Raw genomic sequence first — 23,666 nt, forward strand, 5'->3', positions numbered from 1 at the left:
ATTGCAATTGCATTAATACTGTTGAGCTTGACATTAAATGTCATGTTCAATTGCAGTGTATTTAAGGTGAGGCCTGTGGCTGGTAGGAGTGGTGAAAAGGCAGACCGAATGTTTTATCTAATAAAAACCAGAGATTAATGGGAGTTTGGCCAAACACTGCTGAAAGAGAGAGAGAGAAATGTATTAACTTTGTGTTGCTAACAGCATTTTCTCAGATTCAGTATCTGATGCCCTGCTCCTCCTCTCCATTGCCAGTGTATCTCTTAATGCAAAGATAGATAGATAGCTAGATAGATAGACAGATCGATCCTGATTTCAGTTCATTGGGGCTATGCTGTTTGTTTGTTTGTTTGTTTGTTTGTTTGTTTGTTTGTTTGTTTGTTTGTTTGTTTGTTTGTTTGTTTGTTTGTCATACATATATACTGCCTAGGTGGTGCAGGCAATTTTTAAAAAAGTAAATGTCAGCAAATGGATAGCTTCACGCGGGGGGCAAAGGGGTGGCCTAGAGCAGTGTGGGGTTGGTGATAGTGCCAGGTAGGGTCAAGGAAGCTACCTGAATTTTTTCAAAGGATTTGGGCAGAGGGCTGATTTTTGGGGAATTGTTAAAGTTTACGCGTCTTTAAGGTTTTTCCTCGTAGAGAAGCATTGAGGTGTCAGCAGCCCCATAAGTGCACTTGGGGGGTGCTGGGGTGGCCCAGAGCAAGTGGTAGTGTAGTTCACTACACTACCACTTGCTCTGGGCCACCCCAGCACCCCCCAAGTGCACTTATGGGGCTGCTGACACCTCAATGCTTCTCTACGGGGGAAAACCTTAAAGACGCGTAAACTTCAACAATTCCCCCAAAATCAGCCTTCTTCCCAATCACTCTGAAATTGGGGTGGTAGCCTTCACCCATTAGGCACTACCACCCCACCCCACTCTTTTTGCCCAGATCCCATTCTATGCCCCCGAACTGCCCCCAAACCACTAAAATTTCAAAAATTCCCCAAAAATAAGCCCTTTGTCCAATTCCCCTAAAATTTGGGTGGTAGCCTCCAACCATTGGGCACTACCACGCCACCCCACTATTTTGCCCCGGGACCCATTTTTCCTTCCCGAATCAATTCAGATTCAGATTTGGATTCGGATTTAATCCGAATCCGAACCGAATCAGGGGTGATTCGGGTGGCCCAGATTCGGGCACAGAACAGATCGGGGGTGATTCAGTTCAGTTCCCGAACCGAATCACTAAAAACCCGAATTGCACACCCCTAATGGAAAGTGTCTCGAGCAAGGTGTCTCGAGCAAGGTGGCCACATTTGTGCCACCAGATGTAGCACACTGTAATCCTTCACTGGAATATATAGGGCAACCAACTGCAAGTAGACAGTGGGCCAAATGGTGATGACAGGACAGTACCCTCACGCCACATACCATCATGCCTTGCCAATAAGATACAAAGAACATCCCATTGTCTCTGCTCATAAAAGATTAGTAGCACATACTAGACTTGTGCATTTCGATTCGGGTACAAAACGTTTTGTGCCCAAAAATGGCAATTTTGGAGGTTTTGTAACCAAAATAAAATCAAGAATTTAAAAACCAGAGATTTTTGTTTCCAAATCGAAATGACTGTGTTTCGAACAGAATGCTTTGTTCTTAGGAAAAGCATTGCACTTCAGATTGACTTCTCTGACTTTCTCCACTCCAGATGAGGCACTGAGTGATTAGCAGAAGATAAGATATGCAAAAAGATATGCCAAAAATGCTCATGAATGGTTTAGTTAAGTATGTGTTGTATTCAGTGTGATTGAAATGCAAACTGACCTTGCAAAGGAATTTGGAAGACAGCATTTTGAGACAGAAATACCCAAATATCTTTGGGAGCTCAATGCAATTCCAAAGCTCTTGCTAAAAGCCATGGTATAAATTGTGTGGAGAAACTTTTTGAGAAGCTGGTTAGGAAAGTTCTGAAATTACACAGGTTTTTCTTTCCAAAGTTTAGAAAGAATCTCCTGACTTGTTCAGGGGTCTTTTGAAGAGCTATTTTGTTTTTCTTCTGATTTTTATGAGTTATAGTGGTGTCTAAGTTTTGTTGCCCAAGTTGAGCAGTCTAATGTAATTTAAATTTGGTGGGACATGATGTCTAAGCCAGTGGTTCACAACTTTTGCCATTGCAGGGACATGTCATCCACATGGGACTACAGGAGACAAAAGGAGGGGGTGGGGAATACCCCCTGTCAATCTATTGACATCCCCAGGAATCTTAGTTGCTTCTCTCGTTCTTGTAACCATCATCCATGGTTTTGCACGTTCTTAAATGCAGTGATGATAAATCTCAACAATTCTGAACAGTAGGCTGATTTGTTTGGGCTACAGCTCACTCCACTTCAGTTAAATGAACATTTGAAGCTGTTCCATAGTACCAAGGCAGTTCATTGGTCTATCTTGCTATCTTAAATGACCTGTGGTCACTGTTCTACAGGGAGGGAGTGTTTTTATTGAAAGATTGCTTGAATCTACAAATGGGTTGTGCTGCTGTGCTAGTGCCACAGGGACAGGCTCCCTCCCGCAGCAAAATTCTCAAATAACTGCCAAAAAATTAAGAGTCATCATTGTTCATCATTCTCTTCACTCTTTCAACTTGTTTATGTGGGGCTTCAGGGGCAAAATAGTGGGTTGAGTGGCAGTGCCCCAAGTATGGTGCACCCAGATTCCAAATAGGGCAAAGGGCTGATTTCTTAGGAATTTTTGAGGTTTATGTGTCTTTAAGATTTCCCCCCTATAGGGAATAATGGAGGTTTCAGCAGCCCCATAACACCACCTGTGAGGCACTGAGATGGCCTGAAGCGAGTGGTGGTGTAGTGCACAGAGGGTGCCAACCATGCCCCTGGATTGCCAACCCACTGGGGTACTGGGCTTTGTTGTTTCTGAGGTGTTGAGTTTAGATTCTCTGGTAGCAAATGAGATTTTTAATGAAAAAGCATGAATCCACTCTCATATGCTACTAGAGTATCTACTCTCAGAACACCTCTAGAACAACAAGACCCTGTACTACATGGGTTGGCAACCCATGTGGGTGGTAGGCACCCTATGTGCACTACACCGCCACTTGCTCTGGGCCACCCCAGTGCCCCTCAAGTGGAGTTATGGGACTGCAGAAACCTCCATTATACCCTACAAGGAAAATCTGAAAGACACATAACTTCATCAATTCTTTAAAAATCAGCCCTTTGCCAAATTCCTCTGAAAAAATTGTGGTAGCTTCCTTGTACCAACTGGGCATTAGCACCAACCACACTCCACTCTGGGCCACCCCTCCCCACTGCATGAAGCTATACTTTTCCTGAAACCTCCATCATACCCTATGGGGGAAACTGAAAGACATGCAAACTTCAAAAATTCACCAAAAATCAGCCGTTTGCCCAATTCCTTTGAATTTTTTGTGTTAGCTTCCACTCATTGGGCACTATAACCCTCACCCACTCTTTTGACCATGTGGCCCATTTTTTAATCTGAATTAATTCAGGTTTGCATTAATTCGGGTACAAAACAAAACTGGGGTGATTCGGAAGGCTTAATTTCAGACAAAATACAAAATGGGGTTGATTCGGATTTGGTACAAATCGAAACAGAAAACATACAAAATGTGCAACCCAAGCACTTACAGAAAAGATCCTCTTATAGAGAACGAGTCTAAGAAGGAGTCTCTCAGTTATGCTGTTCGTTTTAGTCATCAATGCAGCCTCCATTTCAGAAAAAAAGTATCCTAGATGCTAGGAATTAACAAGTGGGGATAGTTATTGTAATTGTGCCCTCCTTCTGAACCTCCCTGAGGCTCCTGCTAGTTGTAAAGAGGATGCTGAGCTGGATGGACCATTGGTCTGACCCAATATGACAATCCTCCTGTGTCTGTAGGGAATGTGGAGTGGCATGCTCTAATAAATGTTTAATGTTTCGCACTGCTCTAATGCTATAGCTGAATCAGTGTAAAAACAAACAAACCTCACTCTTTGCATGTCATAGTCAAAGAGCATGACTTACTTGCATTGAGTTGATCAGAATGCATGTTAGATGAGATGGCTGCCAGCCACTGACTATTGTCCTTGTATCTCCATACAGAGAAGTTATGCACTGTCATAGTCTAGGGATCCATCGCCTGCTAACAATGCAAGAAAGCACATAGAAAGTGCATACTGTACTATCTGAAGGGAGAGCACAGTGAACAATGTGTTCCAAAGAGACCTCTGTAATGGCTTCTGAATAAACTGAAGCATGAATCATATGTATACTTCACCTTTTGGAGTATTTTGTTATGCTGGAACCCTTCTCCATTTTCTACTTTGCAACTCTTTCTTGTCAAACAGCTTAAAGATAATAAAGGCCTTAAGGTTTCTTTTCAGTGAAACCTCATGAGACAGTCTAAACACTTATGTAAGCTCCTCAAAACACACCTTATTTTGGCACTAGTTCCACAGCTCCCAGCTTATGGCCAGCATTATCTCCCACCTGAGAGCTGACTCAGTTGTTTAGTCTCTGACAAAAGTTAATAGCAGCTAACATTTGAATGAGTGGGGAAGATGTGAGAGTAGTGAAAGTTTGATTTCTAATATCTAAACAGATGGTGGAATATATAATATGGAATGTATAAGAGATCTTAATGTGATTAACTTGGAAAAGGACGAATTATTTCCCAGAATAATATTGTTATATTAACAAAATATGTATTTAGCACTTTTCGTTTTAAAAGGTCTCAGAGTAGTTTACATAGCAAAAGAGTTGGCGGGGGGGAATCCTTGTTTCCATAGGTCATATATGATTAACACTGATTTTATAAGTGACAGGCATCCGAATACTGTAAATGCATCCATCACATTCACTATCTGAACATGATATGAAGCAAGTGGGGCACAGTTGTCCAACTGCCTTCCATGTTCCACTCAAAAAACCTCTACCATCTACACCTTTTTTCATGTGCAAATTTGCATTGGTGGTAGGCAGAAGTGACCCATGCCAGAGAAACCATAGATACAAGGAGAAAATCCTAAGCCCCTGTCTTTCCCTCTCTGCACTCCATAGAAGCTGTTTCTTATCAATGGGAATGTAACATCACCAAGGATTATATATCTTTTAGCACCAGAGTTTGAGAATGGAAGATAGTGATACTCTGTTTTATAGATGCAGCATGGTACTGTTGGGCACTTAAGGACCAAAATGTTATTGTTGTGCCCTACACAAACCATGGAGCCAAATTATGTGACAAACCTCTGGTTCATAAAGTCTAGACCCACTTCATAGAGCTTACTGGTCAGTTATGTGGTAGAAGATCAGGCATCTTCTCCTTTAACAGTGCAGATGTTGAAATGTATGGGCTGAGTGATCCATAAAATGCCAAATTATGTGGAGGTTTTGTTCACATGATTTCCCCTCCTCCCTCCCTTTTTTTTGAGGGAAAAGGATTGTATGAACACTGAATTTAAGTGTGTGTTTGTGTATAGATCATACACATACCACTCCAAGGCCTGAGTAATGTCTGCACGGGGACTCAGTATGTAATTATCTTTAGTGAATGAAAGATTTGGGTTTCTACTGATCAATAAAAACCCAAGTTACATACACATAAACATAGGCTTGGTGACCTGTGACAATAATTATGGTTTCAGGACCAAATCTGACAAACAATGTAGAGAACCTATATTACCTCTATTTAGTACTTCAATCTCCTTCACCTCTCCTCTTCATAAATGTTAATTGTCAAATTCCAAGTCTGCTTGCTGAGAGCATCATGCAGAGTATCTCTTTATCTCTCAGTGGAAGTTCAGTTTAATGTTCACTAAGTATTTTAATCTTCAGAAGCCTAATAACACTGTGACACTTGGTAAAATGTTTATGATAACTCCCCAGGTGCCACCTTATATTAAGACACTTTGCCAAATTCCAGCATATATGGTTCCTTCGATATTGCAGAATCTGGCTGTTTGCATGGCTGATTGCAAGCTGCGTGGCCCATTTGCCCCACCCCCTTGGGACAAAGGCACAAGGCCTCCTTGAAGCCGGTTGGCTCCTTTGCACGAGGGGGGCGGGGTCTGTGGCATGCTTCAAGCTGCCCGTGTCTTCCTCCCTTGGTCTTCTTAGAGCTGGCACCCTCCCTTCTTCCCTGGGTACAGTCTGGGCTTGCTGGTTGCCTTTGGGGGGGGCAGGCAGGAATTTTTTGGGCATTCACCTGATTGGCCAGTGGTGCATGTCTTTTTTTTTTGCTTGCCTCTGATTGTACCCCGCCTTTCTAGTTAGCTAGTTGAGGTTCTTTGGTCACACTTGTGGGCAGGTGGGAAGGAACAGCTGTATTTCAGTGTGCCCCTTCAGGGAAGCTTTTGGCTATGGGAGGGGCACGTCTGTTCTCTAGAGGCTTAGTGGCTCAGGGAATCCGACCTTGTGTGCTCTACTCTGTGGGCAACACCCTTTGGAAAGCTGGGCAGCTTCTGGGGGGGGGGGTGCCACTAAGGACAAGAGACCTGGCATTAGGTTGGCCAAGAAGGGCAGCCTCTGCTTTAGAGCATTGGGGGCTGTCTGGAGCCAAGGTGCATCACCAATAATTATTAGGCAAGGCATGCCCTGACTGTGGATGCCTTTAGTTACCCGCACTGTGGGGGTGGAGCACCAATCCCTTTTAACACCTGTCTCTAATTTGTTCAATAAATTGTGGTCCTTTTTTATACCATTCTCTTGTGTCTTGTGTCTTTTTCGGGTGTGGGCGCAAAGCAGTGTGCACTGATGGAGTCAGGGAAACATCACAAGAGCAAAACTGGCACCTGGGTTCATTACATAGCCCCCAGACCTGAACAAATCCTCCTGTACAGCCCATGAGGCTTGTTTCTAACATCCTGTTGTCAGAAGGATAATTTCTGGACACACTGGCTGACATCCAGACTAATGCTGTGCTAGTGCAACAAACAAAGGCACACACATGCAAAAGCAGATACTCAACATTGAGCAGTTCCTTGCACTCTTGGTTTGCTTGCTCAAACATTCCACTTGCATAACAAGGACAGTAAATAACTTTGCATCATTCTCTGCCACATATATGGACTGTGGAAAAGGAGGCACCACACAGGTTGCACCAGTGCAATGCTCCTCTGGAATGCAAGCTCCCGACTTAGCAGAACTAGCTAGCACAACATTCTTGCTAATGCAACATGTTTTGCATTAGTGAAGCATTAGTTTGAATGCCAACCATGGAAACTATGTTGCTGACTAATAGCTACTAGTGTGTCCAGGATCTCAAGGTATGGTCTGAGAGAACATGATGCAGCTACCTTCAAGTGGGTGCTACCTAAGTGGGTCCAGGTCTGGACATTCCTGGATGCAAGATTGCCTAAGAACTCCATATATACTGCTTTGAATTCAATCAAAGAGAAAAGGTGGGGTATACATGTAATATAAATTAAATAAAATGAGTCAGTTCCCTACAAATTCATCAAATGTTTTCATGAGCAATGCATGGGAGCCCCAGGTTAAGCTCTCATATGTACATGTAGTACAACTTCATATCATGACATCATTACACTGGGCATTTGCCCAGGCACTATATGCCCCCTTTCCCCTAGCTACGCCCCTGCACAAGGCCTAAGAGCATGGGTTAGGTTCTACTACACAGTATAGAAGAAGAGAACAACATGAGGCTGCTGTTTTCAGCAGCAGCTCTGTGTTTCTTACGATGTGCAACACACACACCCCCTTAAAAGATACTGAATCTCCTGCACAATTCTGCAAGGGCTTCAAAGAAGCCTGCTTTCATGTATGAATCTTGAGGTTTATTTTTCTCTATTTCAGGGGTGTAGTGATGGGAGAATGGCTTGTGTTCACATTTGCAGTGGCAGCGGCCCCATGCTTACCCACGTATGCAGCCCCAACTCACTCCCCCCTGTTCACCTCCCCCCTCTAACGGGGGGCTCCACCGTCACCACTGATGCTGGCCAGTATCACCTCCTGCCACCCAGTTCCCAGGCTTGCTGTCCTTCCATTGGCCCATCAGGAGCACATGCATTCCCTCCTTCCATCAGCCAAGATATGAGGAGCCTGGCCAATGGAAGGATGATGTGCCTGGGAGCTGGGTGAGTGGCCAAAGGTGGCAGGCTGTGGTGGCCGGCAGCAGCAGTGGCTGGAGCTAGGCCAGGGGGAGGGGAGAGCTTGGTGACTCCTCCCAGATGCTCAGTGGCTCCCACACACAGGACACGATGGGTTCTTGGAACCCGTCTGCCCTATTATAGCTCCACCCCTGCTCTTTTTGGTGTAAGAGGATCTGTGAATGTACGTAAGTGCATGGCTTCATACTATAGATGACTGTTTACTAATACAGTATGATTTTAAATTCATGAATTCTGCTTATCTTATTCTGTCCTTTGTAATACTGTATTCCTTGATTCTATACTTCACCACATTGATATATTTTTGTACCATGAGTGTATTTTATTAGATGTGTATCAAATATTTCCTTTAAATCATTATTTTGGCATTTTAAAATAATCTCTACTAGCTACAGTAGTCCTAAATGTGTCCTTGTTTCACATGTAACTAGCATCTTCTTTTTTTTAGTAATCGCCCTGTGTGACTGAATTACATTCATTTATATGACTGAGTTACATTCAGGGAAGCATTTTACCATCCACATATAATTTAACTGTTTGGTTATTGTTGCTATGCTAACAATTTATCATTTGGCATACTGTGCAGTATATGAACCCATATAAAGTGGTATGAGTGAGAACAGGACTGGACATTCTGGTATACAAACAGTAAACTGAATTGTATTGTATTTAATATGGATTTTCATCTATGCAGGTTGAAATCCAACCTGTGAAAATGGTACTAGAATGCTGCAATCAGAAGAGATTCCATTTATGGAAGCAGATTGCAGAGCATGGTTCTTTGTATTCCATATGTAAACCAGCTCACCTGCTGTTTTGAGAGAAGCTTAATGAGAGTGCCAGCACTTCATGATGAAGAACAGTTGCCAGATCGCATAAGCTGGAAACTACTTAGCCATTATTACAGGGTATATTGGACACTCTGTTACTTAGCCAGATGAATACACTGAAACCTCCTTGGCCATGAATACAGGGCGTATCAGAAACACCAATGCCAATGAGAAGCAGTCCTTCTGAAATGATAGTAACAGTTTTATCCTGACTAAAACAATTCTGTGATAAATTTCTTAACAACTAATCTTATTTGTTTGGATACTTAGAACAGTATGTGCTTCTTATGCAGCCACTAAGGCAATTATATGTTAAAAGGAAAATGAGGCCGCTGTCGAAAACAGCAGCCTCAGGTTGAATTCCATGCTTCGACTCTATAATGTCTTGTACATTTGATCCCAATATCCCAAAATATGTTGTATTTCCTTCCCTGTTCCACTCCACATGGCTGGTGGTGGTGCTAGAAGGATAACATACATGCCTTTGTCAGACAATGTATTCTGTTTGTGTAAATGCACGATGGGGAAATAATTTTGGGCTCATGCCCTAGTCCTTCCCCTAAACTATGTTTTTTCAATGACTGTGAAAATAACCTACACATGTACAAGCTGCATGCATTGGTTGTAGCACATGTGACTGGGAGCCCTAAAAAAAAAAAAGCAAAGGTTTTTTAAAAAACCTTTTTGGGAGCCATAAAATGGTTCCCATGCTCAAAATGGCAGTCAGAAGTGACCTCTGGGGCAATTTCTGGCCACCCCAACCCACAGATATGCAGGATCAGCCCCTATTTTTTAATTCACTTATGCCATTTTTAAATTCACTTATGCCGAGGTTGAGTGTTAACTACCTCACCATGGATATGTGAAACCGTACATGTTGGGTCCCGCCTATAAGGACGCCCACCTGTACCGCCAGTTATAACCCTGCTCTAGCTTGGTCTTTCATACTTTCTCTTGCACATTTTCATTAGTCAGCACACCGAATGCTTTTGGCAATTCATGACCAAATTCATGCTTCACTCAGGAGTCCATCCTGACATAACTCATCTTTTGCCTTCTCTCTTTAGTCACCTTATGGAAAGTACTGCTACATCTGCAGCATGGATCAGAGAGGTGAAAGCTATAGAATCTTTACTTTCCAAATTATTTGCCCTTCCTGGCCACAGAGTACAATTTATTCAGTCAGGACTTCTCCCTCTATCCCTGAAGTCTCCAATCAGTGCCTATGGAATCTTAGGATATGATCTGCTGGAGCACCTAGAAAGATCCCGAGCTATGCAGCTTCAATGAAATCCTGGCTAAGCTGAGTAGTAATAATGAGGAATCTATATAATCCAAAAACCTTCTCCTGGATACTACTATTGGTAGGGGGCTGAGTTCTCATATTAGAAACTTCCTGCCCCAGCTTTGTTCTGATCAACCAGATGTGCCTGAACTATTCTGCTAGCAACTTCTCCTCCCAGAAACATCCTGTTTATTTATCTTGATTACACTGTAATGCTTTCAAGTCACAACCCCGACAGTGTCATGTTTAATTTACCTAATGAATATAGGATAATTTATGTGTTCATATCCTACCCTTCTGCTTGATGATGCATTAATGTTCAGCTAGATTTCTATCAGCTTCAATTTGCTTTCAGGGAAGGAAAAATGTTCAGCCTTTCAGTTATTGAGGGAATTCATAGAATGTTCATGAGATCAACCTTTCTAAAACTTTCAGCAATTTGTTTTGCATGTGGTCCCCATATCCATTTGAATCAGTGGCTTTGCTCCCACAGGCACATGCCCTGTCACATCCTTGCATGTTTGGAGATGATGTAATGTCTCCCAAAGTGGTCTTGAAATATGACAGGGCAACCTGTGGGAACAAAAACTCTTTGGCAGACATTGCATCATTTCCAGTACTGTGAGGATATGAACAGCCTTTCTCATCACAGCAGTATGGTAGCATCTGATCATGCCTTTGGTCCTCCTAAGACTTTTGACTACTGCAGTTCCAAATATGGAGGAAGGTTGTGAAAACTAGTAAGAAACATCAATGGATGCCATAAGAAACAAGAGGCTTTCCCCTAAGAAACCAGACTGCATATCAGCTTTTTATTGAAAGCTTGTCAGCTTATTACTGAATTGGGTCTTGTTATGTTTGCCAGCTACTGCATAATTCTAGCAACCATCTTGGAATGTGGCCCTTGTTCTTCCAGCTGCACTTTTCCAGTCCAGCACTCCTGACAGAGCACATGTTTTCTGATTTTTCCCCTTTGTTACATCATTGTCCCAATTATAGGCCAGAAAAAGGCTTTGGTGTATAATTATGTTCACCAGGCTTTCACCCTGTCGTTCATTTTTCTGTTCTTTGGTAGTTACATTAGTTTTTAATTTAGAATGTAATTTTTAATGTTGCCTGGTTGCATGTTGTTGTGCACCACCCGGAGTCTTCGGAGTATGCGGTATATTAAATGTCTCAAATAAATACATGAATAAATAAATAAATAAATAATAGGTCAGCTCACACAACCATACTTCTCATTGGATAACTGCTGTACCAAGTGTTGTCTTAGTGGTTACATATGCACAGCAGCCATCACATATCAAATACCACAGACTGGAAACAACTCTCATATCTACTTGTGTCACGGCCTGCTATTAACCAGCCCGGTGATTAGAGAGGTGTTACTGCTGCCACCAAATGAAACATTTATTCCCTGGCTATCTCCACTAAACAGCATGCCAGGCCTCTGTCTCACACCTAACTTAGTTAAAGTGGAGTGGCAATGAAGTGTGGGGTGAGGAATACAACATAGAGACCACATGAAATCTGAATTACAGATATAGTTTTACTTTAAGAACAAAAAAAAAGAGAGTAATCCAATCTCAGCAATCATTTTTTAAATATTTCTGTTATAAAAGGACAATGTTATAAGAGCAAAAAACAAAATAACATGAGATAAGCACTAGGGGTGTGTACAAAACTGGTTTGCCAGCCTCAGTTCAAGTCTGGACCAGAACCTGACCAGGCATGTTCAGTTTTGCACATCCTGAACCTCCCCCAGGATCAGCTTGAATTCGAGCCAGTCTGGGGTTTGAAACATATATAACACACACACACACACCACCGGGCCCAGGTTGTTCTGCTGCCTATTGGGGGGGGTGTCTCTGCGGCCATGGGGGAGAGGGTCTTTGGAGCTTCCCCCTCACCCCTGGTCTTTTCTGGTCTGGTTTGGCCAATTTTGGGGGCTTTCTGGCCCAGAAAAGATCGGGGGGGGAGAGGCCAGCAGGAGGAGGGGAAGCTTCAGAAACATCCCCTCCCATGGCCACTGCAGCAACCCCCCCCCCCGAGGTGGCAGAATGACTTGGGCCCGGAGGGTGTGTGTGTGTGTGTGTGTGTGTGTGTGTGTGTGTGTGTGTGTGTGTGTGTGTGGTTTTGAACCCAGGCCCAGCCCTGAGCCAGCCTGGGGGCGTTGGCTCAAGGTCAAGCCAAACCTGGTCTGGCTCAAGGGTGAGCCTTCGAGCTGGCCCAGTTTGATGGTGAACCAACTTGACCTCAATCCCGTCCACACATCCCTATTAAGCACTAGGGATGTGCGAAACGTTTTGGGTACAGAACGATCTGTACCCGAAACAGTGAATTTTGGGTGATTCGGATCCTAACCGAATCACCCACGAAGAGCCCCGAATAATCTGCATTTTGGATCCGAAATTTGGATCCTGTTTCGGATCTGAAATATTCGGATTTTTCGAACCTCCATTTTGTGGCCAATAGATCCCGCTCCATTTTGAGCAATGACGTCTATTTGAATTTCCCGCCTTTTTGCCTCCCATTTACTTCAATGCAAAAAGGTCTGATGTGATGTCCGCTCGAATTTCGGGTCCCAGGGGCAAAATAGTGGGGTGGGGTGGTAGTGCCTAATGGGTGGAGGTTACCACCCCAATTGCAGAGGGATTGGGCAAAGGGCTGATTTTTGGTGAATTTCTGAAGTTTTAATGTCTTTGGGGCAGATAGGGAGCATAACGTGGGATCTCGGCCAGAAGAGTGGGGTGGAGTAGTAGTGCCTAATGGATGGAGTCTACCACCCTAATTGCAGAGTGATTGGGCAGAGGGCTGATTTTTGGTGATTTTCTGAAGGCTATGCATCTTTAAGGTTTCCCCTCATTAGGTATAATGGAGGGTGTATCGCTTCACGTCAGGGGGAAAGGGGTGGCCTAGAGTGGTGTGGGGTTGGTGGTAGTTCTGGGTAAGGGCAAGGAAGCTAACTGAATTTTTTCAAAGGATTTGGGCAGAGCGCTGATTTTTGGTTAATTGTTGAAGTTTACGCATCTTTAAGGTTTTTCCTCATAAGTTATAATATAATGGAGCTTTCAGCAGCCCCATAAGTGCACTTGGGGGGTGCTGAGGTGGCCCAGAGTGAGTGGTGGTGTAGTGCACATAGGGTGCCAACCACCCCCATGGGTTTCTAACCCATGGGGTACAGGGTTCTGTTGTTTCTGAGGTATTCTGAGTGTGGATTCTATGATAGCAAATGAGATTTTCAACGAGACACCATGAATCCACTCTCATTTGCTATCAGAACACCTCAGAAACAACAGAACCCTGTACGCCATGGGTTAGAAACCCATGGGGGTGGTTGGCACTCTATGTGCACTACACCACCACTCGCTCTGGGCCACCCCAGCACCCCCCAAGTGCACTTATGGGGCTGCTGGAAGCTCCATTATATTATTAGAGGAAAAACTCCATTATATATATTAGAGGAAAAACCTTAAACTTCAACAATTAAACAAAAATCAGCCCTCTGCCCAAATCCTTTGAAAAAATTCAGGGAGCTTCCTTGCCCCTACCCGGCACTACCACCAACCCCACACCGCTCTAGGCCACCCCTTTCCCCCCAACGTGAAGCAATACACCCTCCATCATACCTAATGGCGGAAAACCTTAAAGACGCATAAACTTCAGAAATTCACCAAATATCAGCCCTCTGCCCAATCACTCTGCAATTGGGGTGGTAGACTCCACCCATTAGGCGCTACCACCCCACCCAACTCTTCTGGTCCAGATCCCACATTATGCCCCCTATCTGCCCCAAAGTCACTAAATCTTCAAAATTTTCCCCAAAACCAGCCCTTTGCCCAACCCCCCTGAAATTTGTGTCGTAGCCTCCACCCATTGGGAACTACCACCTCACCCCACTATCTTGCCCCTGGGACCCAGTTTTTAATCCGAATCGATTCGGATTCGGATTAATTCGGATCCGAATCAAATCAGGGGTGATTCAGATGGGCCATATTTGGATACAAAACGGAACAGGGGTGTTTCGGTTCGGATCCAAATTGAAACACCAAAAATCCAAATTGCACACCCCTATTAAGCACATCCAGATATCCTATTCAGAACTGAAGCCCAGCGATCAATCTCACTGGCAGCTCCCTTAGTGATCTCTCTTCTTCAGCTCTTTTGTTCCTTCTTCTAACACTGTCTCTGGTAGTCTCCAACCCTGTCTGCTCTACCTCTAAATGTTGCCTTTTTAGCTCCCATAACTATTCCCGTCCCCTCTCAAATAGTCAATCGGGAGGGTAAGTTTTGTTTGACCTTTTCCCTACTTTAACCATTTATTTTGGCCATCAGCACTCAAACCTCTTGCCTTTCCCTTGTTTTTGGCTTAGTCACACATTTGAACTTTTAACCTTTGTAGAAAGAAAGAAAGAAAGAAAGAAAGAAAGAAAGAAAGAAAGAAAGAAAGAAAGATAACCCTGACCTTTGCACAGTCAAATAAAATATTTAACCCTTTCTTTCTCCCAGGCGACCATTTTACAACACAACACAGAATGTGAGATTTAGCTCAATCCTCCACAACTTGCATCATCTTGGCTTTCTTAATAGCATCAATTTATATAAGATATTAAGTAATGATAAATCATGTGCATATATAAACAAGTATCAAATACGTCCGCTGTTTCCTGTCACAGTGTGTCAATTATCAATTATATTAATTCAGCTCTGCCCTAGTTATGTTCATACTATTTTTGACATCACATAGTTCAATCCATAATGCTTTTGACAGAAAGGTGTATGCAAGTATGAATGACAATACATTCTGTGCAAAACACATTTACACATCCTTGTCTTTGCCATTTTGAAGTAATATGATGTTACAGGGTTTTTTCTTTCTTTCTTAGCATTTTGATGCTTTACGAGGCCTGTGTGAAGCTTCAGTTCTTAACACCCCAAACTAAATATTACACACAGCCCTCTGACACTGCATAGAGGCAACCATTCCCACTGCTCACGCCCAGGCATTACTGTGCTTTTCCCAATGCTGATGGGTCTCCTTAAGGAGAAACATCCAGCTAAGCCTCAGCAATGTCTGGACAAGTGTATGAGGGTTGCTGAAACGTGGGCTCCTTTCTAGTGCTTTCCTATAGAGCTCTATAGTTTCAGAGGGGCTGTATGGAATATTCAGATTTGAATATTCAGAGCCAAATCTTTGCCCAGGTCTACTGTCTAGAATCAAATTAATGGCCTGTTGATTTTTAAAAATATATTTTCAGAGTACCATCAAGGGCATGTTAGAATGTACCACATCCCCATCTTATTTAATTTTGTATTTCTGACCACCCACACCTAAAGATGGATGAGCCCAGAGGACTGCAACATTGTTGTAAGTCTTTAGTTATAATCTCTACCCAGAGAAAGAGAATCTGAATTACATTATAACTGACTGTATGTTTGTTCCTTTTGAATTACCTAAATTCATATTATTTTCCTTTAGTCTATCCTGTAACCTTTAAGGTTTTTGTTGTTGTTGTTGTTGTTGTTTTTAAAACCCAAAACCCCTTATCATATTAGAAAACCCTGGCTTCCTCTCAAGCTGTTTCACCCAGAATGCCTTCCACCAGACTCCTCCATGTTATTATTGACAGCTGATCTGATACGACTCAGAACCAGGAGGTGTACTCCTTTTATATGTGAGAAAGACAGAAGGGCCCATTCAACAGTCAGAAACACTCTCCATTCTGTGTTTCTCAAATATAAACAGGCCTTTTAAATAACCTATTACATCACATCTAACCTAGCACATCACATCTAGGCTGAACAAAGTTTTACCTCTTTTCAAAAGGAAGGCTAAAGTATACCAAATTCTTCCTAAAGCAGGGGTGGCTTTAGTCTTCTCATTGCCCATCTGCTTGGCCACTCTTGGAAAACGGACCAGGTGAATCTTTGTTTGACTCCCTTGCATTTTTGAAATTGCATTTTTAAAAATGTATATATAGTTTTAAAATATGTTAATTTTTACATTTATATCTCACCTTTCTTTCTGTATCTTCCATCTTAAACTGTCTAATCCCATAATCAGTTTTGATTGCTATAACCAAATTTCAACAGGGGAAAAAAATATTGGGCAGAGGTTCCTATCAAAATCAAGAATGTCTATGAAACACTTTTTATTTTTTAAAAAAATCTCTGCATGTGTATTTTTGAAGGTGCATTTACCCAGGCACTTTGCAAGTTGCAGTCCTTTCTTCAAATCCTCTCTTCACTTATTTCCAGCTGTTCCTGCTATTGTGACGGTATGCTTTTTTCTTTTCTTGTATCATGAATTCAGCATGTGGTATATGCAGTTTCTGGTTCTTAGTTCCTGGCTTTAGAAGTGTCTTCACAGGTACTGAATAGAAAATTATGCTTTGTCTCTTGGGAAGTCCCACTTCTTTCTTTGCATTTTTTTTTTTTTTTTTAAGAATTGGGCCAAAACCGAAGTGTGGTCCATTTAATGTGGAAATGGGAGGTCTGGAGCTCTAAGCCCTGGGCAGTTAATGATTCCTTTTATAAAAGATTGTGAGTTTTTACTCTGCATTGTATGGGTTGAAATGCCCTTTGGTTGTTCCTTGGTGATACCATGATTCCATTTTCAAACTTCACCTATTTACAGTTTACTAAGATTAGAGTGAATGTTCTCAGTTGAGGTGGCCAGCATTCCAAATCAGGGGGAGAAACTTGCCCCATATGCGGTACTTGCCACTGAACATGAGAGCAGAGGGAATGGCTATGAAGCATGTTGGCAGATGGGGCCATTACCCCTGTACTTGAGTACAGCATACCAAGATTTTGAATGAATAAAAAGGGCTCTTCTATCATATAAAGCCAGTCGGCCACATGGGGCAATAGCCAGTGGTCCAGGGCCTTTGTGTGCGTATGGAGGCCCATGAGGTGCACTGCAGCTTCACTGACAGCAACACCACATACCTGTTGTCCTGACTCCCAGACCAAGAAGTTGGAGCCTGCTGATTGGGCAAAGAGGCACATTTCAAAGTGGCAATTCTCTTTATATTTAGCAGGGGGAGAGCAACAGGCCCTGTCCAACCCCAACACAGCATCCCTCTAGGGGATGTTGCTGGTGTCTGCCTTGTGTGGGTTTCTTTTAGACTGTGATCCCTTTGGGGACTGGAAACCATACTCTCTTTAATATTCTTATTCTTTTTCTATGTAAACTGCTTTGAGAACTTTTTTTGTTGAAAAGCAGCATATAATTTTTTAAAAAATCTACCTCATCATGGGGCAGATGGGCAAACTTCCTCTTCCCTCACTCATAATCATTAGGTAGATTTGTGTATGAGAGCAGGGGGTGGGGATTGAAGGAAGGAAGGAAGGGATATGCAATGACTGGAGTGCTCATTGCCTCTTCATTTCATAGGGTTACCTTTATATTGTTGGGTATTCTCTCTGGTAAGAGGTACCCTTCTAATATAGCAGAGTGCACAGAGGCACAACACAGTGGAGTCTGCCCAGGCATGCGTGTATGCTAAGAGTAAAATTAGTTCATAGTTCATAGTTTCAAATCAATATATGGAGTATTTATTAGTGAACTCCATTCTAGATAGGAAAGTGGAGAGATAGTATCTCTAATCTATCTAGCTAGCTGGATGCACATGGATGCATCTCTGCACACATAATGGAGTGAGAGAAAGGAGCTTGCATGTTGCAAGGGAGAGAAAGGAAAGAGAAGGAAGAGGAAGTGGCCAGGCAGGCAGGAAGGAAGTCCCTAAGAATAGCAGTCTACATACCAAAGGGATAGTGTCGGAGCAGTAGAGAAGGGATGACCACTGTCTTGACCTCTTTAGCCCTCTGACTCACTAGTCTGTCCCCCCCCCCGTCATTGAGACATGAGACAGCACAAAGTCCTTCACTTCCAACATATATTGTCTTGAGCTTTTTGTTAAAATAGGCACTTTCTATTAGCATTTCACATCTGTGGAGATGAAGCTCTCAAGGTGATGGTAGGGATATGGGAATTGACCACTGTTAGACCACTCAATTGTATTAGTTTTTTCTAAACTAATCCCATGTTTCAGTTTGTATTCTCAGACATAGTAGGCACTTGTTCTTTTGTTTGTCTTCTTTTGACTCTTTTGGCAGGGCTGTTTGTGTCTTAGTCCTTGCCAAAAGTGTCCTGTGTATTCTTAAAAAGCAAAAGAATGAGCAACAGCTTTCCAGTGAAGTGGGACAAGAACAGCAAGAAGAGGCAATGGGAAGAGAGAGCGAGAAAATTGGTTAATCTCAAAAATGGTGGGGGTTCATATGTAGTTACAGAAATTTGTCACTCTATCTTCTGAATAGAAAAATGGTAGATGTTTGGATTTATCAGAAGAGTGAGGAATGGGTGCAGGACTTGCTCAAGTTAGCAGCACATGAAAAATGGGCCCTCATAAAATTAAATAAACTGCATAAATGGTCACAAATCTGGGACAACTTTATTGAACTATTCTTAGAATAATTAAACAAACAAACAAACAAACAAACAAACCACCCAAACCACACTTTTTGATTTACCCACATCTATTGGTGCAACGGATGTATCACGTTCTCTTCTTCTCTCCCTCCCCTCCTGATCCCCCTCTTCTTCTCTCTCTTTCCCTCTATCTCTCTTTTCTTTTCCAACCTCCCACTAGTGCATAAAGGCTAGCTAGGGGAGGGAAGGCTGGCCTTGGGGTTGGGGTGGGGTAAGTGGGGGGAAGGAAGCGTGGAAACGGGGAAAGATGTATGTAAAATACAAAATATTAAAAAAATTGAATAAAAAAGAAAGAAAGAAAATGAGTTTTGTTTGAAATAGGGTTGGAACCAAAATTTCTTCATAGAAATTTCATTGAATGTCATAGAAATTCAAAAGGGATTCTCATGGTTCCTCCAAGGAGAGACCAAAACTGAGGACAATGGCAGGGTTCATTTTGCCAAGCAGTGCGCTCTCTCTCTCTCTCTCTCTCTCTCGCTCTCTCTCTCTCTCGCTCGCTCTCTCACTCTCTCTCTCTCTCACACACACACACTTATGTTTAGATATAGATTAAGGCAATAAAGCATTTGCAGTGTTGTTTAATGAGACATAATGCTTCCTTTTGTCACCTTAATGGATTCTAGGATGCAAGAGGAGATTGACAGACTTCTGAGAACTGAAATTTCTGAGAACCTATTTGTGCTGCAAATATGCTAACAAGAATGGGAGCTATTTAAAACAGATTGCATCGCATTTCTAAAAGGAATGTAATTTAGAATTTTAATATGATCAATTATTTGCTCTCCCAGGTTAATAGAGGCAAATGAAAAATGGAAAGATAAAATGTATTTATTGATATGAACAAATGAACAAGGTAACATTTTGACTCCATATCATAAGATTGTGGAAAAACTCGCTGGCTGAAAGCAAAATAACAAAAACAAAAAGTGAAATACTGGTAACCGACTGAGGCAAACTAAATGTTATGATGACATGACTTTTGTATTCGAATGTGGGTCAGGTCAGATTCCTGTTGATGGTGTGGGGAATATAAAATTCAGCTTGAACAGCTTAATGTTGTGCTGGGCCATTCCTCTACCTGCACATTCCCCACAAATTGTGCTCCTTTCTAGTCATTTTCTCCCGTTGAGGGTTACTTCCAGTCTCAGAGTCCTGCTGAATAAAAAAGGGATGGGGAGAAGTGAGAAAGAGCAAGAGTTCAGAAACTCCTCTTCTACCTGTCTAAATCTTTAGATCACACCTTCACCATTTTAGCAGATCCAAAACAGTAAATTTTGTGGACCTGTTTTTTTAAAAGATAATTATTTGTTGTAACACTTTTTCCAGTACCAAAAATAAAGGCTGTTCTCATGAGCAGCCCAGCCTGGGCTAGGCTGCTCGTGTGCAGCACTGGGACCCTCGCGGATCCCAGCACTGCCTGCTTGCCTAACCCCATTTTGTATCTCAGCCTTTAGCCAATGTTAAGGACACAAGCACACCATTAACCCCAGTGTTGAGATCATGTGTGTGCTTGGGCTCACACAGAGATGGGTGCCTAGAGCATCCATCTCCTAGGTGATTCTCCCAATGCACCATGTTCATTGTGCAGTGCATTGTGGGATATCCGAAGGCCAGAACAGGTTGTCCCGGCCTCCGGAGAGCCATGTTACTTGGAGCAGTGTGGATCATCTAGGGGCATGCTCCATGCTCCAGGAAACCTTTGCTTTATCATCTGGGAGGAAGGTAGGTGAAACCCTGTCCCCCACCCACCACCACGCTGGCCCGGTAGGTTGGGTGAATACCGTTATAGACTGCCAAATGCTTAAAGGTAAACCTAAGCAACCTGGCTTTAATTAATAATGATTGTATGTCATTAAGATGTGAGAGATCAATCGTTCTTCAATAATAATAATAATAATAATAATAATAATAATAATAATAATAATAATTAACATTTATATCCCACTCTTCCTCCAAGGAGCCCAGAGCGGTGTACTACATACTTGAGTTTCTCTTTCACAACAACCCTGTGAAGTAGGTTAGGCTGAGAGAGAAGTGACTGGCCCAGAGTCACCCAGCTAGTTTCATGGCTGAATGGGGATTTGAACTCGGGTCTCCCCGGTCCTAGTCAAGCACTACACCACGCTGGCTCACATCACATAGAGAAACTAAAAATTCAGCTTCATTTAGATTTTTATATCTGATTTAGAAGATTCATTGTTTTTGGGACACCAGCTGAAATCACCAGTCATATGAATTGCTGAGGTGGCTAGAGATGTCAATGCCTGCTGTGGCGTTACTGTTTTTGTTCAGGCTACTCCTACTTTACCAGATGCAGATAAAAGGGAGGGCTTCATCTATCCTGAAGTATCATTGAGTGCACATCATGACCTATGAGAAAAAAAGGGCCCATTCCTAATGTCAATTTTGCTCCGTATATGGAAGCTCAAGCAAAAGATTAGTCCAGAAGCCCTGCTGTAGATGTGCTTGAATTCTATCTGCAGGGATTTTTTGCTATGCCAAAATGTTCATATGATAGATTCCTCAAGTGCACCCTGAGCTAGTACAGGTCTATAAGAGGACTACACTGTCTCGTGGCACGTTTGCATCAGCTCTCAGTCACTCAACCTACATTGCAGAAAGCTGCCATCTGGACACAGCTTGACACATGGTTCTAAAAACAACTGGCATTTTGAAAGAAATGTATTTACAAATGTAAATCAAAGCTATACAAAGTTGCTTCTCTGGAGACATGGTTTTTGGGTGTCTTATTCAGGAGCAAGGTAGATGGACTCAATTATGACAGCAATGAATGCACCACTGAGAGACCTTAAAGGCCAAGTTGAAGACAGATCATCCTGGAGAGAATCTATGTGGTTGCTAAGAGTCGACACCGACTTGACGGCACTCACTCACTCAATCAATCAGTTCCTGCCTAACTCTCTGTCTCTGTCTATGGTTTTAAAATAAGCATTATCCAAAACAGTTCAGCTGAAATTAAAAAGAAAAAAGAAATTCTAAGTGAAATGCATCTCAGAGCTCCTCTCAAGCAGGAACATCTGAGAAGTTTCAAGGGAAGCCAAAAGAGTATCCTGTTCCAGACCATGCTGGGGCCTCTGCTGAGGACATTCCTCAGACAATTCCAAGAGGAAAGGGTGAGGACCTTGGATAGCTCCAAGCAGAAAAGTCATCATTGGGTATAACAGCATAAAATGGATGTTCCAATGGAATCTTGAAGCTGAATGTTGTTTTTTATGGCTATGGCCCAGGATTGCCCTTGTCCTGTTCCTGGGAAAAGCTGCGTTGTTTACAGGGACATTGTCTGATTTTCTAAGTGTTGCCTCTGCTGTTGCTGGGATACCTCTATTTGAGTTGGCAAGTCCTCAAAGGATCAGCAGATCTGTGTCTTCAGGTCATGGTAGGAGTGCTGTCCCAGGTTCTCCTGGGGGCACCAAGAGGGGGCTCAGTTCCTCTGCTAACCCAGCAAAGAGACAACTTTTTAAAGTGGTGATTTCCTTTATTGAACAGAGAGAGAGCAACTGGTCCTATTAAGCCCCAGCACACATCCCTCCAGTAGTTTTCCAGACTAAAGAACCCCAAATGCTGTAGCCTTGCCTCATAAGGAAGGTGCTTCAGGCCCCTGATCATCTTGGTTGCCCTCTTTTCCAGTTCTACAATATTCCTTCTTAAGATATGGTGACCAGAACTGTACTCAATACTCCAAATGTGGCTGCAACATAGATGTGTATAAGGGCATTATAATACTAGCATTTTCAGTCCCCTTCCTAATAACCCCTAGCATGGAATTTGCCTTTTTCACAGCTACCACGCACTGAGTTGACACTTCCAATGAGCTGTCCACTATGACACTCTCTCTCCTGGTCAGTCACTGGCAGCTCAGATCCCATAAACGTATATGTGAAGCTGGAATTTTTTTGCCCCAATATGCATCACTTTACACTTACTTACATTGAACCACATTTGCCATTTTGACATCCACTCACCCAGTTTGGAGATATTATTTTGGAGCTCCTCACAGTCTGTTTTGGGTTGTAGGGTTCTCCTACCCTTTCTCATTCCTTAATTGATCACCTTACTCCAGCTGCGGGGGGGGGATGGGGTCCCATGTCTAGCGTCATGATCTGATGAATGAAATTTCCCAGGAAGTTTCTGACACCCACCCATATATTTAATTTATAATAAAGAAGATCTGCAAGTACCAAGCACAGTAAATGAACAATATAGATAACTCTGAATGGTTTCTTATGGTGGGAGCACAGATCCTAATATGGGAGAGGTAGAAAGCCTAGGTGTTCAGTGAATAGAATTACTGATAGATAGACTCTCCCTTCTTCTTTATTCTGTGCATTTAGCCATGCATCAATATCAATGCCACCTTTACATACTAATAGTGCCATTAATATTCATCACTATGCAGCTTTAAATTTGTAGCTAAAATGAATCGGCCAGTGGAGACTGAAAAAAATACAACCAAAGTACAGTTCTGCACTATTTATTTCAATTATATTCTAGGGAAAGAGCAGAGGCATCACAAAGAGAAAAGGTTTCAAAGGGAACAGTTAGAAAGTTCGTACAGGTTTCACAGGGCAGTTGCTGCTGGAATGAACTGGAAGTTCTAAGAAGAAAAATTATTTTTGGCTTATTCATACTTTACACAGCAAGTGTATTTGCTTTGTATATACCAGTGTTTGCAGTAAAAAGTATTAATTTGAGAAGCCTTGTAAATACGCAGTCACACATGATTGAAATGTGCTTCAGAACTGTAGTCAATCACAGGTGCCTAACAGGTTTGACTATATAGTGTTCCTGCACATTTACAAGTATCAGACTCACAAATTATTGCAGTGTTCACCACTGCAGACATTGGTGTTGCTATATGAAGTCTGAATCATGCCTCCATGTGCATGTGAATTCTAGTGGCAGCACTAGAAGA

At 42.5% G+C, this 23,666-nt stretch overlaps 1 protein-coding gene across 5 annotated transcripts in view; it reads left to right on the forward strand.

Moving 5' to 3' along the window:
• LRRC4C (leucine rich repeat containing 4C) overlaps nucleotides 1-23,666 on the forward strand; it is a 1,145,515-nt gene that overhangs the window by 714,123 nt on the left and 407,726 nt on the right. The window lies entirely within an intron of this gene.

Source organism: Hemicordylus capensis, chromosome 1 (assembly GCF_027244095.1).
Source record: "Hemicordylus capensis ecotype Gifberg chromosome 1, rHemCap1.1.pri, whole genome shotgun sequence".
NCBI lineage: Eukaryota > Metazoa > Chordata > Lepidosauria > Squamata > Cordylidae > Hemicordylus > Hemicordylus capensis.